The following is a 20,231-nucleotide window of genomic DNA, read 5'->3' as shown; positions in this document are numbered from 1 at the left end:
GCTTTCAGTTCCCATCATTGGGAATTTACATCTAAGATGTAAATAAAGAACAACAAAATCATGAATAACCTATATTTAAGATTTCTTTCTGTTCAATGAAAATGACTTTTGCCTTAACTGGGTGAAATATTCAGAAAGTACTTTGAGAGAATTGGGATACTGCCAACAAATAAGGTCCCTATTCTGTAATCCTTTCTCAAGAATATAAGCTATGGAAGCACTAGGAAGTTTTATCTTTTAAGTAGCTTCCCCTAGAATTTGGAGTTTCACTTTAGCTGTTGGAGCAATGCCATGAACGTGATTTTATGATTTTCTTGCAGTAGTCACGTACACAGTTAGTAACTAGCAGAAGTAATGGTCAACAAGAACAGCATGACGCATTCTCTCTGCATAGCTTTGTCACGTAATTTATACCACTTCGGCATATGACAGCAAAGATAGTAAGGATTACATATTGTAAAGTGTGTAAAGAATTCCTTTACATTTGTAATGTGCTTTCAAAATACAAGCGGTATGCAAATGATGAGTATTATCAGCATACAATCCGTTTCAAAAGGGGAATATCATTGTACCGTATATAGTACTCTATTGTTCAGATTGAGAAATCACTGAAAGTGAATAAGCTGGATTTTCCTTTCAGTGTACTTTTCTCCTTCAAACATTAAATAGACCTGTTTTCTCTATACAGAGCAATACAGCTCTGAGCCATATGCGAGAAAATATATAAGCCTAAAAAAGACAAGCAAATACATTCCCTCCAAAGAGAACATCTGCATTATAATAATAAAATCACTCATATTTTTCAATAACATTGGGACCTCTGGCAGTTTTTGCTTATGCTGGCAAGTTGTGGGACCAAGATGTAGAATTGGAATCGGTTCCTATTTCCTTTCCCCACACAAATATTCCCTTTGACATTACACACGCAGGAGGTCAGTTTGCCTAGTGTCTCTTAGCGCCATATGGAGTTGAAGCAAAAACTTATATTCGTACCTATTTATGCAGGCATTTGCCATGGGCCTCACAAAAAAAGACATCCCCAGAGACAACAGGAGCATGGCAATGACCTTTGCCAAAATGTCTTCTCCTGTACCCTCTGGAGCAGACCTCCTGGCGTGGCCCAGAACGTCCATGGCTTAGGCCGAGGAACAAGGTTGTAGCAAGGCTCAGTAACATCCTTGTTTTGACATTGTGGGGAAGCAAAGTCACAGGAGCAGAACAGCACAGCAGCTCTGTAATGAAGAATGAGAGACTCCCTTTGACTGCCCGATACTTCAGCATATGGGCTGGTCCGTTTTGCAACAGGAAAAGCGATCTTCACTTCTGGGTCCAATCTGAACTCTGAAGTTCGTGACCAGGCTGTAAGAGCTTGTTTGACCAAGTGCGTCGTCCTCCACAGCACAACTCGGCCAGATCCTGTCTCAAAGTTGTGGAGAAGTATGGGTTTTTTCCCTGTCTGTAAATAGTGTACAGTCAAACTTGCATTAACAACTTTTAATGATTCTGTAATGTACTACCCATGATGCACGTTCACAGGCAAAGTTGTTATCTCCATGCAGTATTGCGAAGTGTCACTGACAGTAGATGGGGACGACCATTTTTTACCTGGAAAGCCTGTTGTGGTGGCCAGACTCAGATTGTTTTGCCTGATAATTACATATGCTTCTGATATAGAATAATTTATGTGTTTTCTGAATCACAACACTGTTTCTCATTAACAAAGAGAGAAGGCTTTCGCCTTTTTTCCCCCTCATTCTTCCGTGCCGTAGAATTCCCTTTAACCCATTTCCAACCCATAAACAATGAAAAATCCTCTACAGGAAAACTCTACTTTATGTAACGCACTGAAGATGGCACTGTAGTAACAACTTCACACTGTGAATGATAAGATATGCTTGTGTTTGTTGCTGGGAATTTATGATTTTTTTATTTATTTAGCTCAGCTAACATAAAGCCAAGGGTCAGTTTAATGCAGGACCATGCGACACTGCTACTGTAATTAAAGCTGGAGAAGTGTTTCTGTCACTTAGACTTATCTGCAAGGAGATTCCAACTCAACCTAAATTACGTGGAACAGTTTATAACTGATCTTTGTAGGAAGTCCTTTTGTTTAAAAAAAACCCTAATGAAGGTAACAAAGAAGATCCTTTCTGTGAAGGATATCCCTTCTCCATGTCTCTAACCTTTACAGGCCGTATTAAGGCACATTAACACCACACCAGGTCTCTAAACACCTCATGGACCCCACGGCAGCGCTTTATGGTATTAGCAACATTATAAAAACCTTCCAAAATTCAGTTTCCTGGTGAGTTTGGAGGCTTTCATCTATGTGAAACGGAAGCTTCAAGTTAAAAAAAAACCCAACCCGACAAAAATCCAAATGCACACACAGAATTCCAGTGATAGGTAAGAGTCACAATTAGGTTAATGATAATTTTTAGTAAGAACAAAGAAAAAGAAATTTAAATTGACGGTTCTATAAGTCTGAAATGATGCTTTTGTCAATTTCTTAACACGTTCCTTTGACGCCCTTCATTCATGCCAGGTGGGGGTTATGGTTTGTTTTGAAGTATGTAATTGGGCCCCTCTGCAGCAATTGTTTCTCACAGCTGCTTCCATCATACATACCTAAGCTATTTTGAGGGGATCCAAAACGCAAACCTTACATTCTTTTCAGGATTTGCCTTGCTCTTGAGAAGTCAGTGGAACGATTTGTGTGAACTGCCACCACGGGGCTTTTTTTTTTTTTTTTTTCAGGTGCTGAGAAAAGATTGCAGGCTTGAAAGCCCCCCTGATTTCCATGAGAGACAGCAGCTGCCCCAAAGGACCTAATATCTCTGCAGCAAGCCAAACGTGGAGTGGGGGCTGACTTTTTCAAAACTCCCAGCGTATGTGCTTACGTGCTGGGCTGCAGAACGAGGAGTGCTTAGGCTGTTTGAGAGGGGCTCGGCCTTTCTCTGCCCGGGGGGGGGGATGCAAAGCCAGCCAGGTATTGCCTGGCTTTAGAAAAACCTCTGCAAAAGGCCCAGGTGCCACTTCCAGTTAAAGGGCCTGACCCAGTAGCCGCTGAGCATCCCTTTCTGTGGGCTGTTCAATCCCCCGTGCCTGTTCCTTCTCCCAGCAGGGATTTTTTTCCGAAGCAGCAGCCTCAGCCCCGGCGTGGTGGGCGGGAGGGAAAACAGCACCTCGCTTGGCTTGGCACTGGCTCCGCTGATCGATTAATGAGCGGTGTTAACCTCCTCGGGCTGTCTTCCCTCGTGTTCCTCAGTGGGAAGGATGACAGCCACACGGGGCACGGGGAGAGGTGTTACATGAGAGGCTTGTAGCAGAGAGACAAAGAAATAGACGCAGAAATGCTTGTTTGGGAAACTGGATCTGGCTGCACTGCACATCGGCGCTAGAGAGTGGAAACCCACGTGGGGACCGTCTTCAGGCTCCGGGCGAAAGCTGAGCTGCTAAACCCCAGCTCTGCAGTGTCGTCGTAGGTGCAGGGCCCAGGAGCTGCTGGGACTCGGTAGCAAGTACCTTCGGGGCTAAAGCTTGGGGTCTCCCCCCCACCCAGTCCCAGAACAGGCATTTCAGAAGTCCTTTGTGTGCAGCTCTTCAAAGATAGGGGAGTTAAATAAGTAAATATGTTTAGGGCCTTGATCTTGGAATAAATCTGGTAGTAGCTCTTTAATTGCCCCAGCAGGGTGCTCCTCTCTGCACACAGCCCTTCCCAGCTGCCCCAGCTCTGCCGCCTCCTCAGCCTCCCCTCTGCTGGCTCAAAACTTCCTACAAAAGCTCTGCGGTTCCCTCAGCAGAGGGGGATGCTGGGTTTGTTCTGGTGTGAACCAAACCAGGGGTTAATCTTTTCTATTTGTGCCGCCACGGCCTCCAACTACAGTAAAACTGAATGTGGGTGGTGGAGACAGACACTAAGGCAAGAAGCTCGTGGTAAGGTAAGGGGACATTTGGGAGCCGCTAAAGGAGGAACTGAAACAACTTGGGTTTGGAGGTCTAGAGCTGAAATTTTTGCTTAGAGGTGACTTTGGGGCCATGGGATTGCTTAGAGGCCTGTGAAGCACTTTAGGAAGCAAATGAATGAGTTAGGTGGGAACAGGCTCAGCTGCTGCAAAAATAAGCACTCTAACTTATATACTCATGTAAACTTTTAGAGAGCTCTGTGATGCATTGGCCATTAATGTTTAATTTAACACTTATTAAATATTTCATTTTGTATAGTTCTTTAATGGAAAGGTGATGGATTGTGTTGTCTACAAGAACCTGTATGTAAAGATCTGGTAGATCTCTTCATCTTTTTGAAAAATAATTATATCCAGTTTGCAGGAGGTAAAATGCATTATGAAGAGATTTGTCATCTGCAAATGCGTTGTCTTATTTTAGCTTAGAAAAATGCAGGAGTAAACACCAACAGGCAGTATTTGTATTGGAAAGGGAGAGTTGTTATGAACCTGTAGGGAAACTGCCACTTGGATCTTTGCCGCCCCCGTCGTCACACAGACGTTGAACTGTTGGCTTCTGCCTCCCATGGCTGACGGAGCAGCGATGATGTGAGGAGCTGAGGTACTAGCACAGGCCCTAGTGCAGGGAAGACATAGAACCTACTTGTGCTTGTGCCCCTCCCCACCGACGGGCAGTGCAGTTATGTCTCTGCACCCTCAGCAATTATGGCCTTCGCCTCCTTGGGACTTGTGACACTCTGATATCTAGAGGGTGAAGCAGGCCAGGATACAGGTCAGTAGAGCTGAAAAGCTGTCAAAAAGCAGTGTTGTGCAATTTTTTCCTTTTTTTTTTTTTTTTTTTTCATGAAAAGGGAGTGTGAAAGCTCCACGACAGAGTCTCCTGTTTTGTGGTCACACGTGGCCACCATCTTCACCCCCTGTGTTCCATACCACGTGCACAAATCCTGGCATATCTTGAAAGCAATCTCCCTCTCAGTTCTCAGTCCTCCCACTGTGCAACAGACCATGAACATCCTCTTCCTCTTCCAGTAGTTTTTGCTCTTAATCCAGCAAAGCACTTTCTTAGGTCCTTAACAGCAAGCTTAAGGTTAAGCATTTGTTTAAGCACTTTGCTAAACTGTGTTTTGCTGAATCCCTGCCAAATGAAAACAGATGGGCTAATTTACCCTGATGTTCTTCCGTGAGCCTTCAGGAGAGCTCTAAGAGCAGCAATCTTGATGAAAGGTGTATTTCAAACCAAGCGAGGGGCAGAGCTGAGCAATTCCAGGCCACGAGATAGCTCTGAGTTCCCTGGGAAGCTGTAGACGTGGGGATCGCGCTTGCCCTCCTTATCCCTCCTCTTCCAGGGAAGAGCACCACCTTCTCTGCAGGAAGTGTCACCCCACCTAGTCACCCCTAGTGCCATCCCAAGTACCTACACGAACAGAGCCAAGGAACATCTTGCCCCGTTTGTCACCCAGAAACAGCTGTAGCCGAGTTGTGAGCAGGCCTCTTCTTTCTGCCATATTATCCAGTCTCTGCTGTAGGATGTTTGAAACAGGAGTGTCCTCATCTTCTGGTGGCGCTTCTGATGAGCCAGAGAGGGCACAAACTGTTGATGGATCCTTAAAGCTGTTCCCTTTTACTAAAGAGCAGCCAGTATAATTTGCCATGCTGCGGGACTGAAATATTTTGGAGACTGATGTTAACATGTTAGAATTTGACATAAAACGTTGACCACAGTCCATCACTCAAGTTTAGGTAGTTGTGGTAAGTTTAGGGCTTTGCAATATGTCATATACTTTAAAAAAAAATATTAAATAATGGCTTAAACTACATATTGATGAAACAAATTATTAGCCTAGGAGCACAAATTTGTGGAGCTGTGTTTTTAAAGTAAACATTACTCAGAAACTTGAAAATGCTGCTAATGCTGACATTCATGTCAAATGCCCTGACTGTAGTATAAGGTCTCAGAAAGGTATATGGCTAAATGTAATATGGTCCTAAGGAAAAACAGCAAGTGAGCATGGAATTAAAAGCTTTAACGTAATTCATGAGTAGGCTGAATCAATATTGCATTGGCAGCATTTATTGCTCCAATGTTTTATGTAAGGGTTTCTTGTGTGCGTGGTTTAGTTTCTGTAACTGATGATACTCCTGCTATCCACAGGGAGTCTAGCTTGTTACCAAAATGTGCCTGTTTATAAGAGTTTTAATGCCAAATGAAAAAGTACGTGGAAGAAAGGAAGAGTGGAATTTGGACTTTAAAATGTCTTTCTCATGAATTACTTATACTATTTATTCTGCAAGATCAAATGCTGTTTTTTAAAAAAAAGTATGACAGGGAGATTTCAGAGGTTTGATATGAGCAACAAATCTTTGCCAGGAAAGGAAAAACAATAAAACCGTCTCCAAACCTCAAACAGAAAGTTTGTCTAAGAAATACCAAAGATCAGTGTTGTGGGACTGTAAAATGCAGACCCAAATCTATCATTTTATTTTTACAGCAAGGTGTTGTCAAGCTATTCTCTGATCCAACACTAAACAGCAATTTGCAAAATGGGGTGGCAGAACACAGATTACCTTCGTTTTTTGCACACCGTAGCCTGGGATGAGCCACTGCCTGTCTTAGCCTCTGTAAAAACAGTGCATTTCAGCCTCATTCACAGCATTGTATTCTCTTTAGGTAATTAACTCTGGCATGCAAACGGTGAAGTCCCTTGGTTTAATACAGCGAGCACCAAAATGGTACATGGAATGCCCGTCTTGCCCTTCTTTGTTTTTTGTAACCGCTTAGAGGAGAGCAGCGGACATCTCTCCAAATGCCAGTGATGTGTACTGGGGAAGGGGTTCAACAGGGAAAAGGGGGAAAAAAAATTTAACTCTTTGTCAGTTTGCTGAGTTTAGGCAATGTTGAGTTTGACTTCTCAGGAAAGCCTGATCAGAACCGTCTAGCGTAAGGCACACAAGATGTCCAGGAAAGAGCTTGTTGCACTGCGTTCATACAGACGTTTGAACGCAAGGGAAGAAGAGCAATATCCGTGTTATCTTGCAGAACCACGTGCTGGGGACTCTGTCCTGTTTCTTTCTTTGAGCTTTGCAGTTGCCAATGCCAGCATTAGCGCTACCTTTCCAGCAGATCCTGCGCTATTTGCTGGAAATACAGTGAGGAAGCTGCCATTCTCCAGAGGGTACAACTGAGGGGCAGGAACAGAGAGAGCATTTATTTTGAGGGTACATAGATCAAGCATTGCCAAATAAAAATCACCAAGGCAAATATGCCTGCTTCTTGCTGACAGCAGTAAGTCTGCTTGTATCTTATGATTTCCAGGGCACTCAGCCTCTGGGCAGCTGAGTCACTCGGGAGCCCACTGCTCCCTGACAAAGAGCTGAGGGTGTTCCCAGCCCTGCCTTCACTATGGAGATGGAGAAGGTAGGCTTGGCCCTCACTAGCAGGGAGCATGGAGACCCTCTGGTAGCATCTCCTGCAGATGCTGGAGTCAGCAGAGCTCCACTGATCTGAATAGCTCTAGGATGACTTTTACCGATGGAGCTAGGCTCCATGGTGTCACTGGTGTTCGTGGCAATGCAATGTGGTGGAAGAACAAGTACAATGTTTTCCAGTGGATACCATGGAAAGATGATGCGAACTTAGAAAATGCCTTATACTAGCTAAAGCCTGTTCCTCTCCCCTTTTCTTTCTTACGTTCCTCTCCCCTTTTCTTTCTTACGTTCCTCTCCCCTTTTCTTTCTTACTCTGCATATAAACAGAGACCAACTGGGGTTGTACCAGCTGCCAAATTTATTCAGATACTCAGATTTGTAATTTAATGACATTTCCTTGTCAACTATGGTAGACTCTGGTTCAGATCCCCGGTATTTGCTGCTGCAGCAGCTCTCACTGGCATAGAAACTAGCAAAGGAGCAGGATGTAATTCAAGAGCTCTTTACATCTATGTAACCGGGGATACCTAAATGATGCATAAGACCAGTGTTTACAAAGTTTAGTGCATTGTTTCCAGAAATGGGAAGCTCAGATTGTGTGTTCTCCCTGGGACATAGTTGCAGGAGATGAAAAGTAAAAATAATGCTCTTCTACTTATAGGAAATAGTGTTCTGTAGTATGTTCTACTTTCAGCTGTTGTGACTAGAGTAGGCGTTGATGGCTGTGGGTTTGTGGCTTTGATGGCTATGGTAGACTTTGATGGCTGAATTTCATATTTAATGTCAGATGGGGGCAGGGCAACAAATTGCTGAGAGAAGCATGTCTTCATAGAGTTCATTGGTTAAAAAAATGTAGTAGAGACACTAAATGCTTCAGGGTTCTTTATTGTAAGTGTAAATAATAAACTCCCTCACAAAAATAGGATTTTTAAAGCAAAAATAAATGCATACCTAGCATGTCTTTTACCTTTTATCCGTATTGCATTTTTATCTCCTTATGCCTGTAATACTTTAACACAATTCCCTACATAAGGCAGTTTGCTAAGGATATCTTTCACTTAGCACTACTTTGTTGAGATTTTTTTTTTGTTTCTCAGACAAAATGACTGGTTCTAGGATCAACAATTGCCATCTGTTCCTTTCTGTACTCTTCAGAGTACAGCATACTGTTACCTCAGTTTCTGTTTCCCAGGTTAGTCTACTCACTCACTCACTCACTCACTCACTCACTCACTCACTCACTCATTTTAACCATTCAGTTTCAAGCTAGGTTTAGGAAGGATGCCCAGCTAAGATTATAAAATGCCTCAGCAATAAAGAAAGATGCACGAAAAAAAAAACCCTAGACTTTTCAGGAAACTTTCAGAAACTTTCATTCTCCTGACACTTTTCCATAGAGTCATCAGTATCATTATGATCTGTTTTTTTTTTTCTCTAGAGCTGGACAAGCCATGCTATGGGGACAGGGAAGGGATAAAAAATATATATATCTCAGGAAAAGAATGTTCCACAAACTACACTAAACCTTAAAATGTTTTGCTTTGCAATAGGTTTTAAATAATTTTTAAGTGTTTATTGCTAAACCACTGGGAAAAATCTGATTTTTCATTGCTGAAAGCCAAGTAATCTGTTTCAGGTTGGTAAGTGTGCAAAAGCCTATAGGGAAAATTTTTATGAAATTAAATATTTTCTACATTTTTCCAGTTTGAAGAAAAAACAAACAACAAAAAGCAGTCCTGAAAAATTCTAACAACACTTCAGTATGTTACTGATTTCAGTAAGCAGAGATGACAGTTTCCTCATCTTACATAGCAAAATCCTCTAGGTAAGGTCAGCAGAGGCGGACGGTGGATGCTCTAACATAGAGGCCTTGAGGGCTATTCTTGCATTTATGGCATGTTCCTTATTGGCTTATTCATGTCCACAACTTTATCTCGTATGCTTTCCTCTGTATTTAATTCAATATGGAAAAGCATATGAGCTAGCAGCTATGGAAGTCACCTGCTTCAAGACATTTGATCCAAGCTGGAACCGCGGTAGCTGCAGGGCAGTGCTGATGGTTCTTGCTCCTGTTCTTATCCCGGGCACGCTGCTTTACAGTCTGTTTAGCATATATGTAAGTAGACTGTGGTCTGAGGAGAAGGAGGCAAAAGACAAGGGATTATCGGACAGTTGCTCTTGATTAAAAGCATGACATTGTCCTAAAAAAATATTTTGAACTAAAGCACCAAGAGACAGAAATTCTCCTTTTCCTCCAGAACCCAGCCACGGACTTTATTCAGGGCTCTTGATGGAGCAGAAAGCTTTCCCTTAGCTTTATCGGCCTTTTAGAAAGTCCCTCTGTTGGTTAAATTTAAACACCATATGATCAGCAGCTCTCTTTGACTTGGAATTACACCAGGGTTTAAGGCAATTTGGGAGCTCCCCGCCAGCTGAGTGTACTGAGCAGGAGGTGAGAACGCGCGGGTGCCGGCAAACCCATGCCCAGAGGTGAAGCCTTTTTTTTTTTTTACAAAATCTACTGTCTACCACGCAAACGTGACAAGTGGAAAGATCTGTGAAGAAAGCATTTGCTTCGCAGCTGGTTTTTGTAAATCTGTGCCACATAAACAGTGCAGCATTATGTAGTGCGTGGCTATTGCTTGCTTAACAGCAAAGTGAACTCCCCAAAATAAACAGAGCTATGAACTCGGTGGCGGGGCGGGGGGGAATTGGCCATGAAGAAAAGCCAGCGTTTGATCCTTGCTACTGCAACAGGCTTATTCCCTGGCTAAGCAGGGAACCATCCTGCTGATCTACCTTTCCCAGGAGTTTTGTTTCCGCTAGCTCTGCCCCTGTGACCAGGATGTCAGCTTAGCTTCCGCACAGCATCTTTATGTTTTATTTTTACTGATGATTTCACTTTTACAGCTACGCCCACCAATTTGAAACCCATGACATAAGGCACTATTTAGGGGCTTTATGCTGTACATAGCAGTGTGGGGAATCTGCAGTAAAAATATGTTCCTCTGCAGTACTTACTTTTAGCAGGCAAGTGATTCAGGTTTCGATAAGGAGCATCACTTTGAAGATGCTATTTTCTTTCCTTTTTTTTTTTTTTTAAACTAATGTTAGAGCAGAACTGCAATATGCCTAATTTATAGCATGCTACTGTGAATAATATGATGATTGTTTATATTAGATCCTCTTTGTACCACGTCTGAGTTATTTCGTAAGAAGCTTACATTTTATTAATTTAAAGGAACAACGCCAATAAATACCCTCTAACTTTCAAGCCAACCTCAGTGTGAAAAGAAGCTTAAGTCTTATAACTCAGAATTCAAATTAAACCGCATGCAAAGATATTAATTACTCAAGTCTCAAGATTTTATTGAAGTAAATCTTACTTTTTAAAACATGATTTTTGGAATGCTCGAGGTTAACAAACTAGAATTGTTTGAAAGTCGTGTCAGCCCTGAAGCCAATAGTTGTCTGTACAACTCCTACGTTTAACTGTATGAGGGACATTCACCCGTCCAAATGTAGCTAGATCCTCCCGGAAGCATCTGTGATAAGTGTGAAGAAGGAAACCTGTGTGGTCAGACGTAAGGGGGGAGGGATGGGGTGAAGATGAAGTTTGGCTCAGAGCTCCCACATGGTCCCCGTTGCTGTGGAAACGACGGCCTTTGCAGTGCCTATTGCATCTATATACGTTCAGAAGAGCCATCTCTTCTGTATATCATTAGGAGGAGTCTAAAACGAAGCCGATCAATTAAGGGCCTGTGCTATGAGGGGAAAATGTAGACAATAACTTAAACTGTGTGCTGAAAAAGAAGTAATGAATCACCCTTTTATGCAGCGACATACAGTTACATCCAAATGCCAGGCTGTGCTTCTTAGGAAGAAGAAAAGGAAACAATGATAAAAATGGAATGATGCTTTTAAATTCAATTGCTCACAACATTTCACATGTCTTCCTTATCCTCATGAGCGAGCCAATCAGTATATAATATTCCCTCTCCGTTCATCCACTACTTTGTGAATAAGATCATATTACATGATTATTTCTTAAATTAACAAGGCTCAAGCTCTGAGAAGTAGATGCTTCCACTTAAAACACATTTCCTTCTGCTGTTTGCAGTTTGTTTGTATGAGCGACTGTCTGATTGTTACCCAGGCAACCAACGCAGGCACGAATTTGATTAGATATTGTTTCACAGATGTGGGCAGTGTTTCAAGCGTTGTTTGGTGTTTCTGTCGGAAAGAGAATTCAGTTTGTTAACTTTTAAGAGTTTCTGTTTGAAGGACAGGGAGGAAAAAGGCAAGGATCTTAAAATCGTAATTTTTAGTTGGGGTTATCTCAGCTTGTTCAGTCCTACTTGTGTTTGGTAAATGGTTCCTCACTCTACATCCAGAAAAATGTGGAAAAATTCCAGTATTGACAGCAGGGAGACATGTAAAAGCACAAGAATTTTTATTGTCTCCACTGAAGCAGATTAAATTATTATCATCGCTCTAGAAGATAACATCATTAAAATGTGAAGACTCTTTGGTCATATCATAATAATAAGAGTACGGGGAACATATTTTGATGCTTAGCTATGCACGGTCTGTCTTGTGAAGAGGCAGCACGGTATTGTAACTGATGGCAGCGTTGTGCTCAGTGTCTTTGTTTCTCCAGTGGAACTTGCAGATGTAAACCTCTGTTGAATGTGTGGCCAGAGGACAATGGTTTGACACTCTGCATGAGCTCTCTTGGTGAGCAAAGCTCACTCTCTATTCCTGTTCCAGAAGGGGGAAGTAAACTTTGGAGTTAAATTAAAATGAAAATGACTTCCCCTAAACCCGAGCATTTCGGAGTGCAATTCCGTCTGGCAAAGACATAAGGCTACGTTGTAATGTTAAGCTCAGTTTCCAGGTACAGAATTCAAGGGAGTTGAGATTTTCTGTTCTGTTTCAAGCTAAACTCTAGAATAAACAGGATTAGCCATTTAACTGTGATCGCTTGCTTGGGATTGCAACGACCTGCAGCCTGGGAGCTGGGAACGAGTCTTCCCCCACTGCGCATTCCCTAACCTTCAGAGCTTTACGCACCCTCCTGCAAATGCACATCAGAATTACTTCTCATGAGCCAATGAACTCTCCTTTTATGACCCCATTCTTGAAAATGAATGATTTGGCTGCCAGTGCACTATAATTCATACCTGGTCTGTGATTTTTATAAGACTTTAACCTTCTTCTGGGAACATTTAGTCTAGCTTTTTAAGGAAACACAACTTGTGATGACGTTGTCCGTCTGTGAGTCAGTTACTTGATAGCAGCGTTTGATTTTTTTTTTTTTTTTTTTTTTTTGGCAAACTCCAACCAAATTTGAGAATATTGACTAATTTGATAGCACAGAGAGATCTGGAAGGTGTTAAGTCCCTACATATTCTGTTAAAATTGGAAGCTGGGTAAATGGAAAAGGCTTTAGTGGGAGAAAAACATGGAGGATTCCGTTGCTCTCAGTTGAGTTGACAGCAGCCGTGTAACCAGTAACCCTTCAGGCAACTCCTCGCTTGCATAGCACGAGGCAGAGCGATCAGCATGGCAGGATGGCCGGTTTGACGTAGAATATAGCAGGGGAAGGGCCTGGGGATGAGAAGGAGCCGCTGTCAGAGAGGACAATAGTACCGGGGGGACTGGGAACATGCAGGGCAGAGCCACTGTGATAGAGCTGTGGGGAAGGAGGAGTTATGGGGGCAGATGGGGTGCAGGTGGTAATAGGACAGGAATTATCTGGAAGCCAGACTTTATTGTTTCTGGTTTTCATGAGACAATTTGTTTTACCACATCATTCAGCTATGATTTGATCCTGATAGTCTGTAGGGCAAATGAAAGAAGATCAAAACTTCATTAATGGAATGACTCCTGCTGAGTTGAATGGCAGTTGGATTGGGATCCTGTTTGGTAAAAATAAGTAGTAAGGGATCAAAAAAGAGAAAGAGTAATTGAGAGTAATTAAAAGTCCATAACCAGAAGGCTAGATTTGTAACGTAGCTCAACCTTCGTGATTGCTGGTCATTTAAAGGTGCAGCCCGTGGGCAAAAGATTCTTACAGATTGGGGTGAGATTTTAACTGAAAGGGTTAGGAGATATGCTGAATAATATAGTTTCAAAATGTAATGCTTCTTTTGTGGATTGCTGAAACTCACATAGTTACTTATAACTGTTTGTTCTAATAAAATTATGTCTTTTTCTGAACCACATCAATACAGGCTTTGATTTTCTGCAGATGTATTTCTTATTCACTGCTGTTAACTGAGAAAGTGTGAGAATGAATTCTATCCTTCCCGCTGATTGCCAGTAAGCGTTAATCCTCTGTGCTTTGTAATTAGATGGTATTGTTTCTGCACCTAAACTAGATAAGTAGGACCATTTTTTATAAGACAATTTCTAGGAAGGCACTTTTTCGGGTGTGTAAAAAAAAAAAAAAAAAAAAGTTCTATGCATAACTGGGAATTTTGCATGTTCCCATTTCCACGTTTATATTTCCTTTGGCAAGTTTATATTTCAACAAACTGCCATCTACCAGGACAAGTGACAAGTGTGGTCAAAATCCTGTTTACACGATTGCTAAGAAGTAGGACAAATACTGAAACGTCTACCAGGCTCTACCCGAGAGAGTTAACCAACTCTCAAGCTCACTCACATTGTTGCTCCCCATTTGCCTAGCAGTGGGTACCAATTTTGGCTGTTTGACCATTTGTGACCCTGTTAAAAGAGAACGTGTTATTTGAAATGAAGAGGGAGAAGAGGAACTGACATAATTCAACACAATTTCATCAGCTAGTAAATGACATGGGAGTGAATTTTGCTTTCTCATTTGAATTCAGGGTACTAACTCTTCTGCATACAAAGGTAATTATTCTGGTTTAAATATCCAAATGCACCAAGAAATACACATACACACACACACACACCCTGAGTAGTATAAATGTAAGAGCGGAAATAGATCAGTATTTTGTTTTTTTTTTTATTTTTCCTCATGCTGTAGACTGCCAGACGCAGCACCATAGGGCGCTGAAAGCCCCTCTATCTGTGTAGCTAGGTGCATTTTGTACAGAGTGGCTATTAGTTTGACTTCACAGAAATGGACTCAGATAAAGAATGATAAGTCACATGTTAGTGATGGTTTATGTCCGCTAAGAAATGAACAAAGAAGCCCTGTCAGGGCTGTAGATCTGGTACGTGCTAATCGTACTGAGCAACGGATCACATTGTTGTAAATGTAAGGATACACGGACAAAAGCTTGTCAGTCCTTATAAATTTTCAAGCCACATACAGGGAAACGGTACTTTTCTTGTGCATTAAATTCCCCTCAGGAAAGAAATTGCAATTCATGCTTTTTAACAGTAGCAATAGTGAAACTGGTTTATATAGTACCTTTACAACAAGAACAATGTATGTGCTTGACACATAAGCATATGGAGATGTGGAAACATTAGAAATACTAGAGAATAAACCGGCTGAAGGTTGGAAGCTGTGCCTGAGAATGGTTCAAATGCTCAGGCGACTGATTTCATGGGAATGAGAGCTCGCTAGTGTCTTGCATTTAAGTAGCAGCATAAATTATCCAGTATTTAGCTCTTAGCATACGCTGCTACACCCTCAGCAACAGCCCTTCGCAACTCACCCCAGTGTCCTGAGCAGAGGCAGCGCCACAACTGGATTCTGACAGCTTCACACAGCTTCAGCAGCACTATGAAATCTGTGCTGTTATTTGAATGGGAAATTCTTCATCATAAAAAATGCTCCAATATAACCCCAACATGGTATACTGTTGTCATCAGTAAATCTGCTTTTACCTGTATGGTGTATCAGCTACGTAAGGACGTAAAAGCTAAAGAATCAATGTAAAAGTAATAGAATACAGATCGCAGACATGAAGAATTTTTGTACTTCGGACGTTTAAGAAAAAAAATTTAAAAGCAACAACCAAAATCAAACAATAAGGTATTTTAGTGGGAAGGGACAAATTTTATATCAAACCCCTGAAGAATCCAAGATGTTATACAAATATGTCATATTCTGAAAAAAAAAAAAACCACAACAAACCCAAAGCATCAGAGAACACAAAATCAACTGCTGTTTGAGTTTATGGTTGAATAGTTTCTTCACGAGCTAAAATCCACAAAGAACTGAACTGGTACAGGTCCAGAACGTATATCTGGATGTACACCCTTTATTTACACCGCTGTATTCGCGCTCCTGGATTTATATGAGGCTGTGCTACCTGAGCGCACAGAGAAATCAGGTTGTCCCAAATTGCTCAGGCTTTCTTAAGTAAATGGGGAGACAGACAGGAGGATGTGCTTGTACTATGTATGTACTTTGTATTTGTTTGTTTTTTTGTTTTTTTTAATAGCTTGCCAATAAGGTTTTCTGAAGGCAAAACCAGTTTGTCATCTGGGATCAAATTTTTAAAAGAACATGGGCCTCACCGGGGATACAGAGAGCTCAGCATCTGTTTGACCACTTCTCAAAAGAAAGATGGGTAGATCTGCACCAAGTCTCAAATCCTTTAAAAGTGCTTTAAGTACTTGCAAATATCAAGCACCAATCTTTAAAGATAGTGGCCAGAACGCCTTTGAAAATAGGGCGATATGATCTAATTATTACAGTTAATACTAATCTGATGGTTTATAACTATTAGAAGACACACGGATATAATTTTTCACTTAAATGAGGAGGTCGACATGGCAAACTCTCGTAGCCTTGCAGCGCCCGTGTTGCCTCCCCCCCCCGCGGATGCAGCCACCAGCGGGCAGCTGGGCCGCCCCGTGCCGGGGCTGCGTGGCTGGGAGCTGCCAGCCGCTTCGGCACTTGGGGTGGTGTGTGGTTCGGGTTGTGAGACGCAGCAGTGGGGAGGAAGCTGTGCAAGCAGCAGGAGAAGCCGCCTTCTCTCCTAGTCACCGACGGAACTGAGGCGAGACGGGCTCCGCCGGTACCGGGCTTTTGCGCTGACCTGGGATTCCTGCGAGGCCGAATTACCTGGGCGCTGTAAGACTCCCTGCTTTGGGGTTTGCTACGTGTGAAACCAACTCATTTGTTACAGTAAAAATAATACAGTCCCGCCATCTCCCCTACTAGATGACATGGCATTTGGGCACTGCAATATCGAGACTGATAGCAGCGCTGTACCACCCAGAAGAGCAATAACAGCTGCCTCAGGCTATAGAAAGGGCAATTTCTGACTCATTGGGGGGAAAAAAAAGAAAAAAAGAAAAAGAGAGTTTAAGCTGCTCTTACTGGAGCAGAGGAAGTCTCTCAGAAGGTCTCAGTGTACAGTCATTCAGCTGCGTTGTGCTTGAGGGCTTTTTGATAAGGCTGAAGCTATTTCACCTACAAACGTTTAAGGTTTTAAACCTTGTATTAGTATATTTTTCCTCATTTATGTATTAAACTCAATCCTAGCAGATTACACTTTAGATTCTGTGGTAGCCTGGAAATTGTAAGCATTTCTCAAAGGAACAAATGATACGTTGCTTCAGGGCTGCTGATATCAATAGTCCATTATGCTGCTGAAGTAAGATTTCTGAAGAAGTTTTACTGAAGCTGCAACATATTGTTTTCCCTGTAACACGCTGCATTTCTAATTTGATTGGGAAAAAAACCCAAACAACAAAAAGACCAAAACCAAATCTGATTTGATAGGAGTCTAGGCTGTTCATTGTAATTAAAAAAATTTACTTCTCTGCAATGCCCACAGGAAGGAGTTTTTTTATTGCTTTGAATTAAGAAATCTCCAGTACTTCAATTCGGGAGAGCAAAACTACTTGAGTGACTTTCTTTGGTTCTACTCCAAATCCAGATCTGTATCATGCTTTCCATTTTCAATTTATTCAGAATGGCAAGTATTTTGATACATAGATTAAATTGCTCTGAGGTTTGTATTTGTCTAACCATTTCCTCTTATAATAAATTCTCTAGATATTCACTTGCAGGGTTTTTTTTTTAATATGGTTTTTGCTGAGAGAAGAAGTAACTCTGGGAATCAGCCATGAATATGTGTCAGAAAGTGAAATATAAGTAATAAATTCTGTGATTTAGATATAAATGTATTTGGTAGTATGAGAGAAACAGGATTGCACTGTGTTAGTGGAAAGTCAGGGGATTCCTTTAGCAGTGCTGGCACCGTGTACGGCGATGTAAGAGAAACATCCGTATCTGTACACGTTTCTTAGGTTGTTGGTGTTAGTGGAGTCGTATTCTCTTTCAGTAGCCATAATCTTGCCTAATTCATGTGATTATTTTTTTCCATCTGCCACCCAGTTTTATTATTGATATGTCAGATGCCTCTCTATTCCTTTGCCTCTTCCTCTTGTAAAGCTCTCTGAAACTTTTTTTAAAAAAAAGAAAAAAAGCAATAGATCAACATAAAGAGCATGGAGGAGAAAGTGATAAGTTTATTGAGGAGGGATGATGGAAGTTGGTTTCGTTTATGGTGCAGGGAGAGAGAAGATGGAAGAAAGGATAAAAGTTCATTTGGTCATCATTTGGTTTGATGTGGTCCATCTAATGATCACTGGATGCTAAATAGTTCAGCAAAATGGGGATCCTCTAGGCAATGATTCTACTCAGTAGAAGTTTAAGAGAAGGCAGGTTAGTGCCCTCAGGCTGCCACCTGTCTCTATTTTAGTAGCATTTTCTCCAAATGTTGTTGTCTGTTCCTGTTTAGCTTTTTGGGTTTTTTTTTCCTCACAGAGGAAAGCACAATGCATATTTATTGCTTTACTCTTCCACCTCTTGAATAGAGAAATCAAGCAAGCTTTTTGTTATGGCTGCAGGCTACCATTTGCGAACTGCTGGTTATCACAGCGCATTGTAACCTCAAGGTACCTAGAGGAGTTTCAGTGGAACATTGTTTTAAGCCTTTAAATGTACATGTTGCTCGGAAACTTCTTAATTTCTCTACTGTGAAGGTATAGCTGTAAAAACACAGGTAATTTTTTTTTTTTTTATCTAGCACTACTTAAGCTAGAGCACATGAACAGCAACTGAGATTAGAGCACAATTTTAGTTCTTTCTAAAGCTATGCAGTAAAGGTCATCTCTTTCACAAAGAGCTTGCAGTCAAAAGAGGGGAGTCGGTATGTGAGGAAGGAAGGGTTATTATCTGCATTCTAAGGCCCTGCGATCTAGGCCACAACAAAAGCCCCACTAGAAACAGAAGTTTAATGATGATCTCAAGAATTGAGAGAGATACATGAAAAAACACAGTTTCTTTGGAAACACCTTTTGTATTAGTCACGTGCTATCTTCCTTATACGATCTTCCTTTGCCTACTTTTGAAGAATATTTATGGCATAATGTTTAATGTTATGTTAAGTTTTCAGTAGGAAAACTTAATATGGGGCCACGGAACAGAAAAGACGTACATCCTTGTGATGCACAGTTCCTGGCGCAAAGTATCAGCTAACAGGGGAGGCGCAGAACAGAAATGCTACACATCCATCAAACCTGATAATGATCTTCCTCTCCTCTTCACAGAGCTGTTAATAGTTGCAATGACCGGTATGTGTTGGTGTGGTGAGGAAGCAAGATTGTACTGTACTGAGGTTGATGCTAATATGTGATAGGGCCTACAAGAATGCGACGTGTTACTGGCTGCTGGAGTCCGAAAGAAAGGAGGGGCTGAGGTCTGCATGGCAATCCGTACTTCTTTGATGCTTGTGGTTGTCTCTGAAGAAATCTGCTTGTAAATGGCAGTGAGTGTTTTATTTAAGAATACAAGTGCATTTGGAGTCCATTTTTCTGGAAGGTACTTGCCAGGGCCTGAAAGATGCTTTCAGAAGTTGAAAGAAACTGTCTAGAATGTAAAAAAAACCAAACAAACAAACAAACAAAAAAAAACAAACAAAAAAATGACGTACTGTAGCAAACCTGGAATGAAGGCTTTATTTTTAAAAAAGAGCAACTGATTGAACAGTAAAAATATAACATAATCAGATAGCTAACAAAAAATTCCTGGCTTCTTTCAGGAACTTTTCAGTGTCCTTCTTTAATTGCAAACTGCAACTTCCACTTAGTTCCTAGAGTGCAATTTATGAACTCTGAGAGCAGAACAGGTCAATAATATTTCTGTGGGTTCTATGATACAAGTGACTCACTGCAAGGACAGCCCTCAGGTAGGCAAAGCTTCTGGTTTCCTTACACAATTAAAGAAAGTGGTTTCCAAGAGTTTCCTAATGCTCTGCTAGCCTGAGAGATACTTCCCATGGATGGGGCGAATTACTGCATGCTCGCTTCTTTCCCTTTTCCCTGTCCCCACCTAACCTTACTCTGTCGAGGGAGACTCTTTGCTGGCCCATCATCATGGTGATGAAGAACACCCACCTCGCGAGTGTGTCCTTGCTGCATTGTCCAACGGTGCAAGTGACTGAGGGGACTCTATTAGAGCAATAGCTTAGTCCGTAAACCCGACTTTTGAAACGCAGAGCCCAGCCTCTTTCTCTCCAGGTACATGTAATTCATATCGCTAAAGAAAGTCTAAGACTATGTGGGAGAAAAAAAAGGATTTGTGTACAGTACTCAGTTGCTAAGATGATTATCTATCTGAAGGCCTGACCATCAGCCAAGATTTCAAACAAATCAAATACAGGGAAATGAAACTCTGCAGTGCTCTTGTGGAAGTCAGAATCAGATCCACTTTGATCCATTTTCCATTTCCCCTACTGCCTCAGGGTAGCTGCAGACACAATCGGCTAGATTAGCTCTGCCCGGGGAAGGGAGTGCTTTTGCTGTGCACAAGCTGGCCTGCTGAAAGCTCCAGTTTGGGACTTGCTGGGTCTGCTCGCTAAAAGATGAATTATTCCAAAG

Source organism: Chroicocephalus ridibundus, chromosome 9, assembly GCF_963924245.1.
Source record: "Chroicocephalus ridibundus chromosome 9, bChrRid1.1, whole genome shotgun sequence".
Taxonomy (NCBI): Eukaryota; Metazoa; Chordata; class Aves; order Charadriiformes; family Laridae; genus Chroicocephalus; species Chroicocephalus ridibundus.
This window is presented reverse-complemented; position numbering follows the sequence as displayed.